This window comes from Ursus arctos, unplaced genomic scaffold (genome assembly GCF_023065955.2).
Source record: "Ursus arctos isolate Adak ecotype North America unplaced genomic scaffold, UrsArc2.0 scaffold_26, whole genome shotgun sequence".
Classification (NCBI taxonomy): domain Eukaryota; kingdom Metazoa; phylum Chordata; class Mammalia; order Carnivora; family Ursidae; genus Ursus; species Ursus arctos.
This window is the reverse complement of record NW_026622941.1, coordinates 2,908,896-2,926,676: the sequence shown is the minus strand read 5'-3', so window position 1 is coordinate 2,926,676 and position 17,781 is coordinate 2,908,896. Positions and strand designations below refer to the sequence as shown.

Genomic DNA, 17,781 nt, shown 5'->3' with positions numbered 1-17,781 from the left:
GATAATGACAGATGATATTTCATTGTACTTTTAATTTACATTTTTTAAATCGTAAGTGAAGTTGAATGTTTTGTCATATTTTTATGGGTCATTTGTATATCTTTTTCTCTGGTTATCTTTTTAATATTATATTATCTAAAAAAGGAAAAAAATTACATTTCCTAACCAAGGTATAGCATATGCTTGATTTTTGTATATTTATTTTGTATCTAGAAACATTACTAAATTACTTTATTAGGTCTAGTGGTTAGTCTATCAGTTCTTTTGTGTAAAAAACTCTAAAGGTGGGGCGCCTGGGTGGCACAGCGGTTGGGCATCTGCCTTCGGCTCAGGGCATGATCCCGGCGTTATGGGATCGAGCCCCACGTCAGGCTCCTCCGCAATGAGCCTGCTTCTTCCTCTCCCACTCCCCCTGCTTGTGTTCCCTCTCTCGCTGGCTGTCTCTATCTCTGTCTAATAAATAAATAAAAAATCTTTAAAAAAAATTAAAAAAAAACTCTGAAGGTGACAATCATATCATTTATGAATGATAATATTTTTGTCTCTTCCTCTTTGATCCTTATAAAATTTCTGTTCTTATGTTAGTATGCTAGTTAGGACAATTATATAATGTTGAATGGAAGAGACAATAGTGGCTTTGCCTTACTCCTGATTTTAAAGAGAATAATTTTAATGTTTTTCCAATAAAGGTAATGTTTGCTGTAAGCATTTTTATTTATTTTTAAATTATTATTATTCTTTACTATCAGCATTTTTAAGAACAGTTGTTTTTTTCTTCCTAAGTGGAGCCCAACATGGGGCTTGAACTCACGACCCTGAGATTATGACCTGAGCTGATAACAAGAGTCGGATGCTTAACTGATTGAGCTGTCCAAGCGCCCCCAAAATTGTTTCCTATTAGATTAAATTTCTCTTCCATAATTGTTTTGCTAAGAGGTGTTTTTGTTTTGTTTTTGTTTTTGTTTTTGACTGGTCAAGGTTTGATACTGTCCAGTGAAATTCTCTTGGCCTCAGAAAGCTGCTACTTCCCTTGGTTGTGGTCCCCTCTGAATAGGTGAATTCCTCTGCTGAAACTTGCATACCCTAAGGAGACAGTGTCACTAACAGCCAGGGAAGTCAAAGGTCCTAATCTATCCAGGGACAAGGTGAACAGGCAGGCTCCAGTGTGTTGTTTCCTAAATGTCACTTTGCAGTCATGTGATAAAGTAGCAATTACAGGCATGGAGGCCAGTGCTCTTGGTAGAAAGACACAGGATGCAACAGTCTGGAAACGCCCCTTATAGTCTCATATTCTGTTCCGTGTCTGCCTTAGGTTCCACAATGTGGCTTCACAGCCTTCTCCTCCAAAGCTGTTGCTCTAGGAGACACACTTGTGTCTGCCCTCACTGACCTCACGGTAAGTCTGATTCAGCTGCTTTGCAGGAAATGTATGAGGTACCTGCAGCCCTCGACTGTTCCATACTCTGGACGGTTTTAATCTTCCGAAGTCTGTAGTGTATATGGTTCTTGGGGGACCCAGCACAGGTAAGTGACTGGGTTCCTAGAGACGGAGGCTCTCTCTGTACACTGGTCCCAACATCCCACAGAAGCAGGGCGGTGTCCCGAGAGCCAGGGTGCAGCTGTGACACGTCTGGACTCACAGCCAATGCAGTGACCGCCAGGGCATGGCCAGGGAACTGCAGCCTTGGTTGTGAGGGACCACGCAAGTCCCACATCGTGACCATCCTTTCATGACAGGTGCTGAAGAACTGGCTTGATTTGTGAGTACAGGCTGCCTTCGTCCTCTGAACCTTTCACCACATTTCCAGTTTTCCAATTAGAGGCCACGACTGTCTTGTCTTTTCCTCTGGAGACATGGTCCGAGTTCAGAGCAGAAACAACAGAGACCGTGTCCACAGGGGCCGGGCCAGACGCCTGACAAGCTGTAGTTTGAATTCTCTCTTCCATAATTCCATTGGGCCTGCTGTATTGAGAAGTGCCGTGCTTGAGTTTGCTTTGCAGTTTCCCCATCGCTGCACAAAATTTACACAAAACCTCCTGAAAAAGAGCTCGTTTCAGATGGTTCCTGAGCAGCAGCCTCCCTGCGGCTGTGGGAAGTTGTGTCCCCCGCGGACCAACAGGGTTTTCTTGGGGTGTCTGGCTGGCTCATTTGGTAGAGCGTGCGACTCTCGATCTCAGGATTGTGAGTCTGGGTGTAGGGATTACTTAAAAATAACAAAATCTTTTTAAAAAATAGGATTTCCTTGGTGAGCTGCTGTATTCAATGCCTTGTAATGTTTATCCTTTGGAAAACAGTTCAGGCAGACACTTGCTCATTTCTGTGATTGCAGCAGGCTGGCCAGGCTCGGAGCTGAGGCCGGTGGGCACAGAGCGGAGGGTGCCCACCGCTACCACACTCCACACCTCCCGTGCCTCTGTCCCGAGCAGTGAGGTGCATCGCTAGGACAGGAGGTGTCTTGCTAGAATTTTTAACATAAATGGGTATTGGATTTTATCAAATATTTTTTGGTGTATCTATGGATATACTTTTTTCCCTTAATACCTTAATGTGGTAAATTGCATTGATTTTCTAGTATTAAATTACGTTTGTACCCCTGGGTAAACCCAACCTGGTTATAATACACTATCTTTTAAATGCAGTGTTGTATTTGGTTTGCTACTTATTCTTTTTGTACCTTTCTTCATGAGTATTATTCTATAATTTAATGTTCATATACTATCCTTGTCTGGCTTTGGTATTAATATTTTATTAACTTCAGTAAATGAGTTGGACTGGGGCATTTTCTAACTCTACTTTTTATAAATTCTCTGGACGTGTTGAAAATAAGTTTAAAATTATTTGTTCCTTAAATATTTTGTGGAACTGATTTGTATAAACTTCTGGACTTTTTTTTAATGAGAGAGTTTTTACTAATCAAATCTCTTCATACAGAAATACATATATTTCTTTACATATATATTTATAGAAATATATGGTCTTACTATTTCTTCTTCAATCAGTTTTGGAAAGTTATAAATTATGTGTATTTAGATATCTCTACATGTTCACTAATTTCTTTGATCACTATATTCCTGTCTTTCAGAACTTTTTCTAGGATTATTTTTTTTCTGAAGTGTCATTTATAGTTTCCTTTGGTGAAGATCAATTGGTAATAAACCCTGTGCTTTTGTTCAGGTGAAATGTCTTTATTTTGTCCTTGGTCTTATTAAATAGTGTTACTGGGTACATAATTCCAAGATGACAGTTATTTTCCTAAATACTTGAAGATATTATTCTGTCTTCTGGTTTCCCTTTTGTGTTAACAAGTCTGCTGTCAGTTTAATTATTGTGCTTTTGTAAATAAGCTGATTTTTTTTTTTTGGCCTGATGTTATGGGTTGAATTGTACAACTCAAAAAGATATGTTAAAGCCCTAAGCCCCAGTATCTAAGAATGTGACCTTATTTTGAAATAGGACAATTGCAGATATAATTGGTTAAGATAAGGTCATATTGGAGAAGGGCGGCCCATTAATTCAATATGACTGGTGTCGTTTTAGGAGAGGAAAAGAGACACAGAGACACAGATATATGAAGAGATAACAGATGGTGATGGAGGCAGAGGTTGAGGTTTTGCAGGTGCAAGCCAAGTGTCTGAGCCCACTGACAAGGATTGATAGCAAATCATTAGAAACAAGGAAGAGGCAAGGAAGGATTTTCCCCTACCAGTTCATGACCCTGCTGCCACCCGGCTTTTGGGCTTGTAGACTCCAGAACGGTGAGACAATAAATTTCTGTTACATTAAGCCACCCACTTTGTGGTACTATGTTACAGCAGCACTTAGGACAATAATGCAACTGATTTGAAGGTATGCTGTAAAAAAAAAAAAAGTATCATCTTTTATGTTGACAGTTTCCCTGGAATTTTCTAGGTTGGATTTTTTACTTAGTCTTCTTGGTGATTTCTGATGTGTGGATCTATGCTTTTATCAATATGGAAAGTCCTCACTCATTATACGGACATAAGCTCGTCTCCATTCTCTCCATTCTCCTTCTGGGACTCTAAGTAGATTTAAATTAGGAAACTGCCTTTTCTATCCTCATGTCCTGAAACCTGTCATAGTTTCATTTCCTTGTGTCTCTGTGCTGCTTTCTAGGTAGAGATGTGTGACAGCGATTGATAGTTGTTGCCCATTAGCCATTTTCTCTTTATTTTAGTAATAGAACTTAATTTTGATGGGTCCATGACCATCCACAATAAAAGCTGTATTTCCAGTTTTTCCTTGAGCAAAGAATGAGCATGTAGTGAGCTTTTGCCATGGGATATAAGCAGAGGTTGTGTGCACAATTTTTAGGAAGTTTTCTTTTTGGCTATTTGTATATCTTCTTTGGAGAAATATCTATTCACATTTTGTGCCTGTTTTTTTAAGTGGGGTTGGCTTTTTATTGTTGAATTTTAAGAATTATTTATATATTCTAGGTATAACATCAGATATACGGTTTGCAAAATTTCTTCCCATTCTGTGCTCTGTCTTTTCACTTTCCTGACAGCGCCTGAGTTGGTCTTCTAGGGCTGGTATAATAAAATACCACAGACTGGTTATGACCTCAGTTAACGTTGATCGCCTTTTAAAAGATCCTGTCTCCAAATACAGCCAAATTGTGGATTAAGGCTTCCGTGTATAAATAGTAGGAGAGCACAGTTCAGTCCAAAACACTTTGCCCTCTGGGTACCCAAAGTTTATATCCTTCTCATGTGCAAAATACATTCACCCCAATTCCGAATTCTTAACCCGTTCCAGAATCAATTCCATATCCAAATCCTCATCTAAATATCATCTAAATCAGGTATGGATGAGACTTGAAATTGATTGATCCTGAGGTAAATTCTTCTTCCAGCTGTGAGCTTGTGACACAGAGAAATTCTGTGCTTCCAGGATACCATGGTGAGGCAGGCATGGATAGACATTCCCATTTTAAAAGAGAGAAATCAGAAAGAAGAAAGAGTGTGGGGTGGACCCAAAGGAAGTCCAAAATTTAGCAAGGCAAATTCCATTAGATTTTTAGGCTCAAGTGTAATATTTTCTGGCTCAATACTTTGCCCTCTGGGGCTACAGGGGTGGCAGCATCATCCTCTTAGTCCCGGGCAGTAGCTTTTCCTGAGGGACTGGTTGGTAGCAGCCTGAGACACTGAAACTGAGGATACAGCCTGGCCCCCTCCCCGCCCCCCCCCCCCCGCACCCGCCACCAAGACCTGTATCCTCCAGGCTCATGGTAGGAGTGACAGTTCTGCTGATCTCTGAATAGCTTTTGGTGCTATTCCTCTCTTTTCTTGAAGGATAATGGGGACTGGCAGCCAGATAGCTCTATTTTTTTATCCTGTAGAATCCCAGAAGTCCAACAGGATTCCTTTATTTTGTTGACTCTGTCCCCATTATTGCAAGCTGGCTGTGTTTCTGCTCCCATCTCTATTCCTGGATACTTATGAGATGGCTGATTAAATCCATGAGTCACAGTGTCAGAAGGAAGAATCTTCTCTACCTTCAAGGTCCTTCTAGTTGGACTAAGAATCAAATTGATATGAGACAGAATAACAAAAGAAAATCAGATGTAAAAGCATACATACAGGGAATCCACACAGATATGGAAATTCCAAAGACAGTCAGGCAATGTGATGCTTATATGAGCTAAAGAGAGGGTATCTGAGTATACAAGGGAGAAAGACCATTAGCAAGAAGGTGAAAGATGTTTAGAAAACCAAGGTTACCTTATTATAATGTAAATAAGTTTCTTAGGTAAAGAGGAATCTCTATTAATAGCTCTCTTCCTGGCACAAACAGGCAGTTGAGGGGGAGGTAAAACGCTTTTTCTGAATCTGTTGGGTTTTAATTGTTTTTAATTCAAAATGATGTTCATGCCAAAGTGGCCCATCTTGGGACAGCCTGCCCTTAGACCCTACAGCACCCATGATCTCTTTATCAAATGATTTTCCAGCCACACCTTTGATGTGCTTTGTAGAATATACCTTTTCTTGTTTTGTAATATGGATAGTAATTGGGTACTGCCCCCAATTCCAACATGTAGGATGGGGGTGGGTTTCCCCACATTACCAAGGAGCAGTTCTCCAGACACCAGCTGGGTATCTTATAATTCAACTCAAATCTGACAGTATCTACCCAGAGATAGTATCAGATCCCATTGGTTAAGGGCTCAGTCACACAAGACTGCTGTCACCCCACTCTCTTTCTTGCTCCTTCATATGTCAGATGCAGGTCTATGTTATTACCTGTGTCCCTGGCCAACTGGCTACAAATTGGAGGTTCCAATGATCCCCTCCAACTCAGGATGCCATTTGCAAGTTCAGAATGTTACCTATACTTCTGACCAGTTGGCTATAAATCAGAGGCTCTCATGACCCCCTCCTTAGGATTGATTAACTTCCTAGAGTGGCTCACAGAACTCAGAGACATATCTTTCTTAGTGGTTCTCTCTTTCTTACTGGTTTATTATAAAAGGATATAACTCAGGAATGGCCAGATGGAAGAGAGGCATTGGGCAAGGGATGGTGAAAGGATGCAGAGCTTCCATGTCCTCTCCAGGTGCATCACTGAACCCATACCTCCACGTGTTCACCATCCCAGAAGCTCTCCAAATCCCATCCTTTTGGGTTCTTGATGGACGCTTGGTTACATAGGCAAGATTGATTAAATCATTGGCCACTGGTAATTGATCCAAACTCCAGCCCCTCTTCCTTCCCAGGATTTGGGGTTGGGGAGGGGACTGGAAGTTCCAAACCTTTATTCCTGTTTGGTGTTCCTGGCAACCAGCCCCCATCCTTAGGAGCTTTCCAAAAGTCATTCATTAACATAAGCCCAGTTGTGGAAAGGGGCTTGTTATAAGACATTTATTTCACCTATGTCACCAAATACCATGACAAAAGATGTTCCCATTGCTCTTATTGCTCAGGAAATTCCAAGGGTTTTGGGAGCTGTGAGCCAGAACATGGACAAATACATTTGAGAAATATATTTTGGTCATCTGAGTGACCAAATATAAATCATAATATCACAGAGAGGCTAAGAATTTTCTGAATCTTCAAGTCCTGGTTCCTTTCTGCTTAACAATTCCTTCGATTTGTTTTACTGCATTTTACTATAAACAGTAAGAAGAAATCGGTCTGCACCTTCAGCACTTTGCTTAGAAATATTCAACTTTATTACTTTTAAATTCTACTTTCCAGGGGCACCTGGGTCGTTCAGTTGGTTAAGCTTTTGCCGTCGGCTCAGGTCATGATGCCAGGGTCCTGGATTGAGCCCTGTGTCGGGCTCCCTGCCCAGCAGGGGATCTGCTTCTCCTTCACCCTCTGACCCTCACCCCACTTATGCTGTCTCTCTGTCAAATAGATAAGAATCTTAAAAAAAAAATTCTACTTTCCATCTCTCTGTCAATAAATAAAATCTTTAAAAAAAATTCTACTTTCCACAAAATACGAGAACACAATTTGGCCAATTTCTTTGCCATTTGATAAAGGTCATCTTTCTTCCAGTTTTTAGCAACATGCTCACTTCTGTCCCAGATCTCACCAGAATCACCTTTGATATCCATTTTTGTACCAACGGTCTCTCTTCTCGAGGCAGAATAAGCTTTTTCTAACATGCACCTCAAAACTCTTGTAGCCTCTAATCATAACCCAATTCCAAAGTTACTTCCACATTTCTTAGGTATTTACTGCATCAACTTCTCACCTCTCAATATCAGAATCTGTATTAGTCTGGTAGGGATATCATAACAAAATATCATGGCTTAAACAACAAAAATTTAATTCTCATAGTTCCGGAGGCTGGGTATCCAAGATCAAGATGTGGGCAGGTTTGGCTGGCTTGCAAATGGCCATCTTCAGGTTGTGTCCTCATGTGGCCTTTTCTCTGGGCATAGTCCGAGAGTCTCTTCCTCTTCATACAAGGACACCAGTCCTATCGGATTAGGGTTCCACTCTTACAACCTCATTTAAATTTAATTACCTTTTTGAAGGTTTGGGAAAGGGTGAGGAACTTTGAAGAAACACAATTCAGTCCAAACCAGTGTATTTGAAGTACAAGAGATAATTTTTTTTTATCGTGGTAAAATATATACAACATAAAAGTTACCATTTTAACCATTTGAAAATGTACAGTTGTATGGCATTAGATGCATTCACATTGATATGCAGTCATCACCACCATCATCTCCAGAACTTCATCTTCCCAAACTGAAGTTTGGGAAGTACTGTAATTCCTAAACACTAACTCCGCATTCTCCCTCCCCCAGGCCCCTGGCAAGCACCCTTTTACTTTCTGACTTTATGAATTCGACTACTCTAGATATCTCATATAGATGGAATTGTACAATATACAGTCCTTCCGTGATTGGGTTATTTCACTTGGCATCATGTCTCCAAGATTCATTCATGTTGTAACATGTGTCAGGATTTCCTTTCCTTTTAAGGCTGAATAATACAAAGGTTTTCCATTTTGGTGAAGTCCAATTTTCCTCTTTTTTTTTCTTTTGTCACTTGTATGTTTGGTTTCATAGCTAAAAAACTATTGCCTAATCCAAGGTCACACAGATTTACACCTATGTTTTCGCTAACAGTATTATTGTTTTAACATCTATATTTAGGTCTATGGTCCATTTTGGATTAATTTTTGTAAATGTGATGTAGGGGTCCAGTTTCATTCTTTTGCATTTGGATGTACAATCATTACAGCACCCTTCGTTGAAAAGACTATTCTTTTCCCATTGAATTACCTCGACGTTCTTGTTGAATATTAATTGTCCATCAATGTATGGGTTATTTCTGAACATTTAAGTCCATTTCATGACATATATGTCTATTACTTTTCCAGTACTACACTATCTAGATCACTGTAGCTTTGTAGTCAGTTTTGAAATCAGGAAGAATGAGTGTTTTCCTTTTCTTTTTTTAAGCATTATTTTGGCTATCCTGTGTCCCTTACATTTCCATGTGAGAGACACAGCTTGTCAATTCTTGAAAAAAAATACGGCTGAGAGTTTAATAGGATTGCATAGAATCTTCAGAAAAATAGGGGAGTATTGCCATTATAACACTACTAAGTCTTTTGCTACCATTTCTTGATGATGATTTAGCTTACTTATAAACCTTGTATCTTGTGTTTTCCTACCCTCTCAATATAGATGATGACGGTCCTCCATTAGCTACTTTTCCTACTTCTAACAATACATTTTAATAACCAGAAAAGTTCTGCCAATAATAAACATAATCTCTTGAATGCTTTTACCTTTACTTCTACCTTTCCTCCCTATGTTCCACATCTTAAACTGTCCACTGTATTTTTACCTTTATGTTGTCAGCAATGGTATAATGGTATAAATTCACAAACTATCTTTAATGATAGCAAGATTATTTATAATTTATTAATATGTTGGATCTAAAAGCTGAACACCAGAAAACAGCATTTTCTAAGTCTTCTTTCATGTAATTATTCAGTTGAATTCTCTCTTCTTCAGATTTCTCTCCCAGAGCTCCTATCTTTCCGTTCCAATCTAGCCTAGAGCTCTTGGGACTTCCCTGAATTAGATCTTCCCTGTCCTCCTGAATTAGATCTAGTGATCCTTGACTATGATATTGTCAAATACCCTATTTTCTATCTCATTTTGCGTGACCACATCTTCGAGTAACTCTATTTAAAAAAGGGTATCTGAGGGGTGCCTGTGTGGCCCAGTCGGTTAAGCATCTTCCTTAGGCTCAGAACATGATCTCAGTCAGCGTCCTGGGATTGAGGCCCACATTGGGCTCCCTGCTCAGTGGGGAGCCTGCTTCTCCCTATCCCTCTGCTGCTCCCCCTGCTTGTGCTCTCTCTCTGTTCCTCTCTTTGTCAAATAAATAAATAAATAGCTTAAAAAAATAAAAAAAGGGTATGTAGGAGTTTACCTTTATGAATCCCTGCAGATCTGAAAATGTTTTCATTCTGCTCTTTTACTTAATGACAATTCAGCCAGGAGCGGAAATTTTTTGAAAATTAAATTTTTCTTCTTAGGTTTTGAGGTTCAAGAAATATTTCCCTCAGAAACTTGAAACTCTTTGTTATCTTCTTATATTTAGAGTTACTGGTAAGAATTCTAATGTCAGCTTGATTTTTGGATCACATATTTTTTTCCTTTGGAAATTTAAGATCTTCTGTGTTTTTGCAGTTCCAATATTTTACAATATTTTGTTTTTTCTTTGTTTTCATTCTGTGCTAATAGACACTTTAAGTTCTGGGAAATTTTCGTCCATTATTTTTGAGTAATTTTCCATTTTTTATTTACTTTGTTTTCTCTTTCTCTTGTAATATTAGTCCTCTTGGATAGATTCTTTCTCTTATGTTTTCTCTTGCAATTTCCATCTCTTCAAATATTTCTTCTTTTTTTTAAGTTTATTTATTTATTTATGTAATCTCTACACCCAACATGGGGCTCAAACTCATGACCTGGAGATGAAGAGTTGTGTGCTCTTCTGACTGAGCTAGCTAGGTGCCCATGTTTCTTGTATTTGTAAAAATTTCATTCACTTAATCTTTTAACAGTTCAAGTGAATTTATACTTTTGACAATTTCTTTTTTTTTGAAGATTTTATTTATTTATTTATCTGAGAGAGTACGAACAAACTGGAGGAGAGAAGAGGCAGAGGGAGAAACAGACTCCCCGCTGAGCAGGGAGCCCAATTCAGGGCTCGATCTCAGGACCCTGAGATCTTGACCTGAGCCAAAGGTAGATGCTTAACCAACTGAGCCACCCGGGTGCTCTAATTTTGACAATTTCTTTTTTTTTTTTAGATTTTATTTATTTGACAGAGATAGAGACAGCCAGCGAGACAGGGAACACAAGCAGGGGGAGTGGGAGAGGAAGAAGCAGGCTCCCAGCGGAAGAGCCCGACGTGGGGCTCGATCCCAGAACTCCGGGATCACGCCCTGAGCTGAAGGCAGACGCTTAACGACTGAGCCACCCAGGCGTCCCTAATTTTGACAATTTCTTAAATATGATTTCAAGACTTACTTTTTATTCTTGGATTGTTACTTTATCTGAGTATACTGAGTATATTATTCTTATTTCATAGGTGTAATAAAAGTCCATGAGCATACTAATTATTATTTTTTAAGTTCTCTGAAGTTTCTCTATTTCCTCTATGGCCACATTTTCTGTTTATCTTTTTCCCCCTCCCCTAAATTGGAGACTTCTTTTAAATACCTAATAATCGAATCCTTGGTTGTCTGTTTATGTCTAAGATGAAGTGATTGGAATGCTGATTAGGCATCTTGTGAACTGGGGAGGGTCTTGCCAACTTGCACAACTTCACCCAAGTGTGAGTGGGTAGAAAACCAGCTATTGTGCCAGAATGAAAACTGCTTCACTCTTAGTCATTAAACGCTGAAATAGCCACCCAACTCCTCCACAGAGATTATGAGAACTCTTGATTTTTAGCCTGGGATAAGTGCCTACTTACTGTATCTGAGATAAGGATGGGTTCTTCTGTTCTATATAGAGATCTTTACTTCACCTCTCTGTTGGCTGCAGTACCTCCTGCACCTACTCCACATTATGGTTTCTTTCATTGTGTTTAGTCAGACCGCACTCACTTTGTGTGTACATTAAAAAAAAATATATCTGTTTTGGTGGTCTCCTTGCCATTTTCTATTATGTATGGGTTTTGTATCATTTTTAAAATTCCTTTATTAGCATTTTAATGGGGGTCTCAAGAAGTGGAGGTAATGAATGCATGTGCTTAGTCAGCTAGCTTTTCTAAAGTTTATTTTTAATTTATTATTATCTTTTTAAAGATTTTACGTATTTGAGAGGGAGAGAGAGAGCGAGTGGGTAAGAGCAGGGGAAGGGAGAAGCAGACTCCCCGCTGAGCAGGGAGCTGGACATAGGGCTTGATTCCAGGATGCTGGGATCATGACCTAAGGGGACCAGGACCTTGGGTTTGTGACCTGAGCAGAAGGCAGACGCTTAACTGACTGAGCCACCCAGGTGCACCCTGGCTTTTTTTTTTTTTTTTTTGGTAATTGAAGTATTGTTGACAACCAATGTTACATTAGTTTAAAATTATGGAATGTTTCATTAATTTGTGTGTCATCCTTGCACAGGAGCTATGTTAATCTTCTATCATTCCAATTTTAGTATATGTGCTGCCCAAGGGTGCACTCAGCTGGCTTTAATAAAAAAATTACTAGAGGTAAGTTAAAAAAAAAAATCTGGGGCAGAGTAGGAAATAAGAAAATCAACCAGTGGAAGGGCAAAAAAAAAAAAAAAACAAAAAACAACCCCCAAACACACGCAAAAAACAAAATACCAAAATTCTGAGTCTGTGATACTGATAGTATCCTGAAATTGATAGTATGACTTAGTGCTTAACACAGTAACTCTCCAGATCCACACATTTTAGTGACATATCGGATCTCAAACATCGAGTTCACACCCCATTTTACAGTTAAGAAAAGTAGAACCGAGAAATAAAGTGATTTTCCCAAGGTCATTCAAGTAGAGTGTGGCAAAATGGAAACTAGGATATGACTCCCACTTTTTTTTTTTTTTTTTTTTTTACCTTCCCACACTGCTGGGGAGTAACAGGATGAGCAGATCAGCAGTTACATGAGAAAGATCTTGAAAAACAGTCGAAGAAGGATGGCTTTTTTTGGGGTAAAAAGCCAGATGTCCAAAAAAAAAAAAAAAAAAGAAGTATTTTAGGATGCTTATTTGGCAGCTATACAATCTTCCTCGGCAGCGCAGTCTAACCATTGGTAGGCATATGTTGAATGTACTGAAGGGGGCGACTGTACAGCAGGACCGGGAACTGCAATAATCCAAGTGCGTGGTGATCTGGGAGGGAACAGTCTGGGCAGGATGTAACAGTAGAATTTGGTGAATGAATGGATGTGAATACTGAGCAGAGACGGAAAATGTTGGTGGGATTATGAAGGAGTGTTAATTGGCTAACTGTGGCGGAGAATAATTAGGGGTAAAAGAATGCCTCAACCCCTTTTAAGGGCATTTTAAATTATTTGATTCAACCGAAAAGGCTGGGGCAAATATAATTCACATCGCTCCTACTTTCTTGGTTAGGGATAGTTTACCTACATTCGTAAATTAATGGATGCAGCTGCCCTCTTTGCGTGACTCCGACGAAAGAAAACCGACTGCAATTCAGTACAAGAAAATTCGGTTTCCTGAAATACGGTACCATTTGCCTAGTAGACAAGCCCGGCTGTTGTGAGGACCAAATAAGACAACGTAGCGCCCGCCGTATTTGGCACACCGCAGGAGCTGAATATGCACCTTAAATTCCGCCCACGCTCTCCTCTCTCGCAGTGCTCCTACAGAAAAACCACGTACACTGGCGTGGGTCTTCTGCGATGCCTTAGTTCTTTCCCTAAGGTCGAGCGGACAGCCCCGCGGCCACATTCGGAAAAGCTAAGGGTGGGGGAAAAAATCCAATTTCCCTCGGACAAAGGGTTCCTACTGCGGCCGTGGGAGTGCAGCCCGGAATGTATGACAACCCTATACCTACTCTCTACAGCGGTGGCGGTCCTGGGGCTTGTGTAACGGGCCCCGCCAAGGAGGGGGTGGGGCGACTCTAAGGTTTGGGAAAGCGACGATTCCGCTCTTCGGGCCTGGCCCGTCCACTTCCTACGGCAAGCAGAAGGAGACAAACGCCGCCTTGCCTCCCTCCCACCTACTGCCTTTTCCCGGAGCAGGCTCCGGCTCTCCCTTCCCGTGGCCGCAGGGGCCAGACGTGGGGGGTGTGGACGCCCCGCGTCCGTTGCTCTGCTTGGGCGCGCAGTCGCCGCCGGAACCTTGAGTCACCCTTCTCCTAGCCCCAGACCTGCCTTCCTCTGGTAGGCGCCGGAGGCCTGCGGGATGCCAAGTCGCACTCCCACGAGGGTGCGGGAAGGCTAGGTGGCCCGGTTGGGAGGAGGCGGAGCTCGCGGTGTCTCGCGGCCCGGGGCGGGGCTAGGTGTCTCGCGCAGGGGGCGGGGCGCAGTGACGTCGACGGGCGCTGGGGCCGTACTGTGGCTGTGGTGGCGGCGGTAGTGGCGGCGGCGGCGGCGGCGGTGGTGGCGGCGCCTGGGCGGCAGCGGCAGCAACAGCAGCAGCCCTGAGGAGGGTGAGACGGCCGCCGTGGCGGCAGCTCGGAAGTCGGGCGGGACCGAGAGCTTCCCGCCTGCCGCTGGCGCAGAGGCTTTTTTTGCCTTTTCTTAGCCTGCTTCTTCCTCACGGCCCTGGCTAGGGTTGGGCAGCGCGCCCCCGGGGAGGGGCGGAGCTGTAGGTGAGGCTTCAGGACCCCCTCCCCCTCCTCTCCCTACCGGGGCGGGGGATGGGAAAGTCCGGGGAGGGGCGGACCCCACCCCACCCCACCCCAGCCCCCCGGGGGCTCCACCCCACCGAGCTCTAGGATTGGGCGGGAGCTGAGGCAATAAATGTGGGGAGCCCGAGGTGGGAGATGGGAGATAGGGGTTCTGGGCGCTTCGAGAGCGGAGGGTTTGAGGCATGATGTTGCGGGCGAGGTAGTGGCGAGATGGAGAAATTGGGGAACCATGAGGAGGTTGGGGTGCGGTCAGGGTGGATCTGTGTGTTTAGGCGACTGTAAAATGCTGAAAGAGATGAGGATTTTTTTTCTTCTGTGAAATAGTAAGATAAGAGATGAAGGGTTGTATTTCAAAAGGAAGATGAGCTGTGGATGTTGCCTTTGAGGCAGTTGGAGAAGCTATTGCACTAGGTCTCACATTTCTACTTTAGGGTTTGGTTATTATTATTTTTCCTCCTGGCGGTGTGAGTCGGGAGGGAAGAGAATCCGTCTGCTTTTGGCGCAGGTGGGTACATTGTGAGGGTGGCTGGGTTTAAAGTTTTACACCCTCAAGAAGAGTGAGATCTTGGATTAAGACAACTTCATTCTGGCAGCAGCATAAGGGAATAGGTCCCATTACACCTAGTTCCTTAAAGGTGTTATCTTGCAGTCTTTTTCTGTGCCTAAAAGATCTCTTTATATCATCTCACAAGCTTTATCCTGTTCCCTTAAGAGAAGGCCTGAAAATCAGGTGGTTGCTTTGGAAGACACGTTTCTGAGTAATAGTTGCATGTGGTTGTGGTCGACTGCTTTGGATGGGTAATTTGAACAGTTCTGTTGGAGCTCATTATATGAAAAATGCCTAACTGTTTTAAAGCACGGTGGTCTTTTACAGCTCATTTTTCAACAGACCTTGACATTTAGACATTTTGTGTTCAAAAAAGGTATTGGGAATTATTTTTATTTCTCAATTGCCAATGTTATTAGACACTTTAAAAATGAAGTGAAATAAATTTTTTTTTTTTCCGGTAGGTACCTCAATTTCTGAGAAATGTTCTTGGAGTCAGGTGCTTTTAAAATGCTCTTTAATAACATTTTGGGGGCACGTATCTCACTTCATAGGGAGATACATGTTACTAAGAGTAAACAATGTTCAGTGTTGTTCGCATCAGTGTTTCACAACTTTATACATTAAATCAGAATCTTTTATGGATTCCTACTCCCTGTTAGATGACAGTATTCACTGACCTTATCTATCAGTGTCACTTAAGCTGTTTCTTGCTCAGAAAACAGGTCTTGTGATGGACATGTATTATGTAATGGATGGAAGTAGGCATGACTCTCAATAATTCATTTGTGGAGGAAGAGAAACCGTCATGAAATGGAATTTAAGCAGTGACTTTCCCAAGGCTTACTCAATTTATTTGGGAACATAGCCAGGGAAGTGCTTTCCTGCAACCCAAGAGAGAAATATACAGATGTGAGTGTCAGTAGTTGCAGATCATCGCCTTTTTTAAACATGCCTAATTAATGGGCAGACTATTCTAGAAAATACTTCTGCTTGAAGAGACTTACTGGCAACAGATGATACAGTAGCTATTAAGTGAGAAAGGGTGTGTCCAATTTGTGATTCTAAAAGATTCAATTAAATGTATTCAAACAGATCAGATTAGAAGTTGGCAAATGAATACTTTTGATTTTAGATTAGTTACTTAGAAGGAAAAATTAAAATTCACATCTAGTTTTTTTTTTTTTTGAGATTTTATTTATGTATTTGACAGAGACAGGCAGCGAGAGAGGGAACACAAGCAGGAGGAGTGGGAGAGGAAGAAGCAGGCTCCCAGCAGAGGAGCCTGATGTGGGGCTTGATCCCAGAATGCCAGGATCACGCCCTGAGCCAAAGGCAGACGCTTAACGACTGAGCCACCCAGGCGCCCCCACATCTAGTTTTGGCTTTCAAATTATAGTTTGATTTAATTGGGCACGAATGAGGACAAATGTGAACTAAGATATCAGGTGAAACTTTGTATGTATATTGCTAAAATTACATTTGCATGGCTGACAGTGGGGTGTGATTCTTTGTGGGAATGAAATCATGGGATTTGGGGGAAAGTGTAAGGTAGAAGTGGTCTGTTTCTCTTTAAAATTTGTTATGCCTGAAAAAAATACATTTTATTTTTCAAGAAATATCACTTGCTAGTCATTACTGTGATGTTCTTGTTGAATTTACTGAGACTCCCTCCCCCCCATTACTAAAGTCAGGTAAGTGTGTCAGTCTGTTAATTCAACATTAGTACTAGAAGTAAGATAAAAGTGAAGGTTCTTATAGCAACAACTGCTCTTCTTCTGCTCTAAGTTTGTGCTTTTAGAAGTAGTGGAAGAGCTGTTAAATGTGCAGTATACACATTCCATATCAGAACATCAGTGGAATACGACCAGGGAATGAAGTATATTGGTTAACTAAATAATGATCACTACATTCATTATCAATTTTCAGACAAATGTAATGAAGTAAATTAGCGTACAGGTTATATAGAATATAATTTATTTCTATAGTTCTTCAACATCTGAGCCTTGGAGCACTGATTCATTCAGTGGTTATTTATTGAGTATGGTTCTGGGTACTTTTTTTTTTTTTTTTTTAGCCATTGGGGATACAGTAGTGAACAAACTGACAAAAATCCCTGCCTTCATGGAACTTACCTTCCAGAGACTTTTTTGGGGAGATGAAGAGAAACCTGGCAAAGGAGATTGATAAAAGGTCATTGGGTTAGGAAAACCAGGAGAGTGTGATGTACTAGCAGTGAAGGAAAGGACGTTTTCAAGGAGGGAATGATCAAATGTGTCATTGTTTAAAGATGTGTCAGAGTGTTGGGTAAGGGAGAATTTTGCAGGATTATAATGTCTAATAGCAGAAATATAAGTAAATGCTTTTTAGTATGAGATGAAATAGATGTAAGAATTCGGCACTTTTTCACTTCCCTGAATTGATTTTTTAAAAACATATATTTCAGTTTTTATTCTTTTCAGAACAAAGTAGGCAGTCTGTGAGTGTATACTTATACTAAGGACAGACAAGACATTTTTCTTATTAATTTTGTTATTTTTAAATATATTAATAACTATTATGCTCATTTAAAAAATAGGTAATATATGTACCAAATCAGAAGGTATGCAGGAGTACATAGGGAAAAGTCTCCTATCCCATCACTTTGTTCCTGAAGGCAGTCACTGTTTCCAAGTTCTTGTTTTCCTTAGCCAGTGAAATTTGTGCAATAATACAGTTTAGCTATTTTATTTTATTTATTTACTTATTTTTTAAGAGATTTTATTTATTTGTCAGAGAGAGAGAGTGAGCGCGTGCACAAGTAGGGGAGAGGGCCAGAGGGAGAAGCAGGCTCCCCACGGAGAAAGGAGCCTGACTCGGGACTTGATCCCAGGAGCCTGGGATCACACCCC

The 17,781-nt window shown here is 41.1% G+C and overlaps 1 protein-coding gene, 1 non-coding gene and 1 pseudogene across 18 annotated transcripts in view; 1 reads left to right on the top strand and 2 right to left on the bottom strand.

The window, feature by feature from the left end:
* Window positions 1-1,021: 1,021 nt before the first annotated feature.
* On the bottom strand, window positions 1,022-17,088 carry LOC113258100 (WD repeat-containing protein 31-like; annotated as a pseudogene).
* Window positions 12,080-12,182, bottom strand: LOC113258119 (U6 spliceosomal RNA). Its single transcript, XR_003317133.1, has one exon. It is a non-coding gene; the product is annotated as a U6 spliceosomal RNA (small nuclear RNA).
* ERC1 (ELKS/RAB6-interacting/CAST family member 1) overlaps window positions 13,695-17,781 on the top strand; it is a 554,906-nt gene continuing 550,819 nt past the window's right edge. For 2 of the 17 annotated variants that reach the window (XM_057318950.1, XM_048216750.2), the window contains exon 1: window positions 14,006-14,142. The gene's annotated coding sequence lies outside the window, so the exon portion shown is untranslated. Of the gene's footprint in view, window positions 13,874-14,005; window positions 14,305-17,781 lie in introns of those variants that run through there. The other 15 variants (XM_048216754.2, XM_048216748.2, XM_057318945.1 and 12 more) reach the window with 11 other exon arrangements.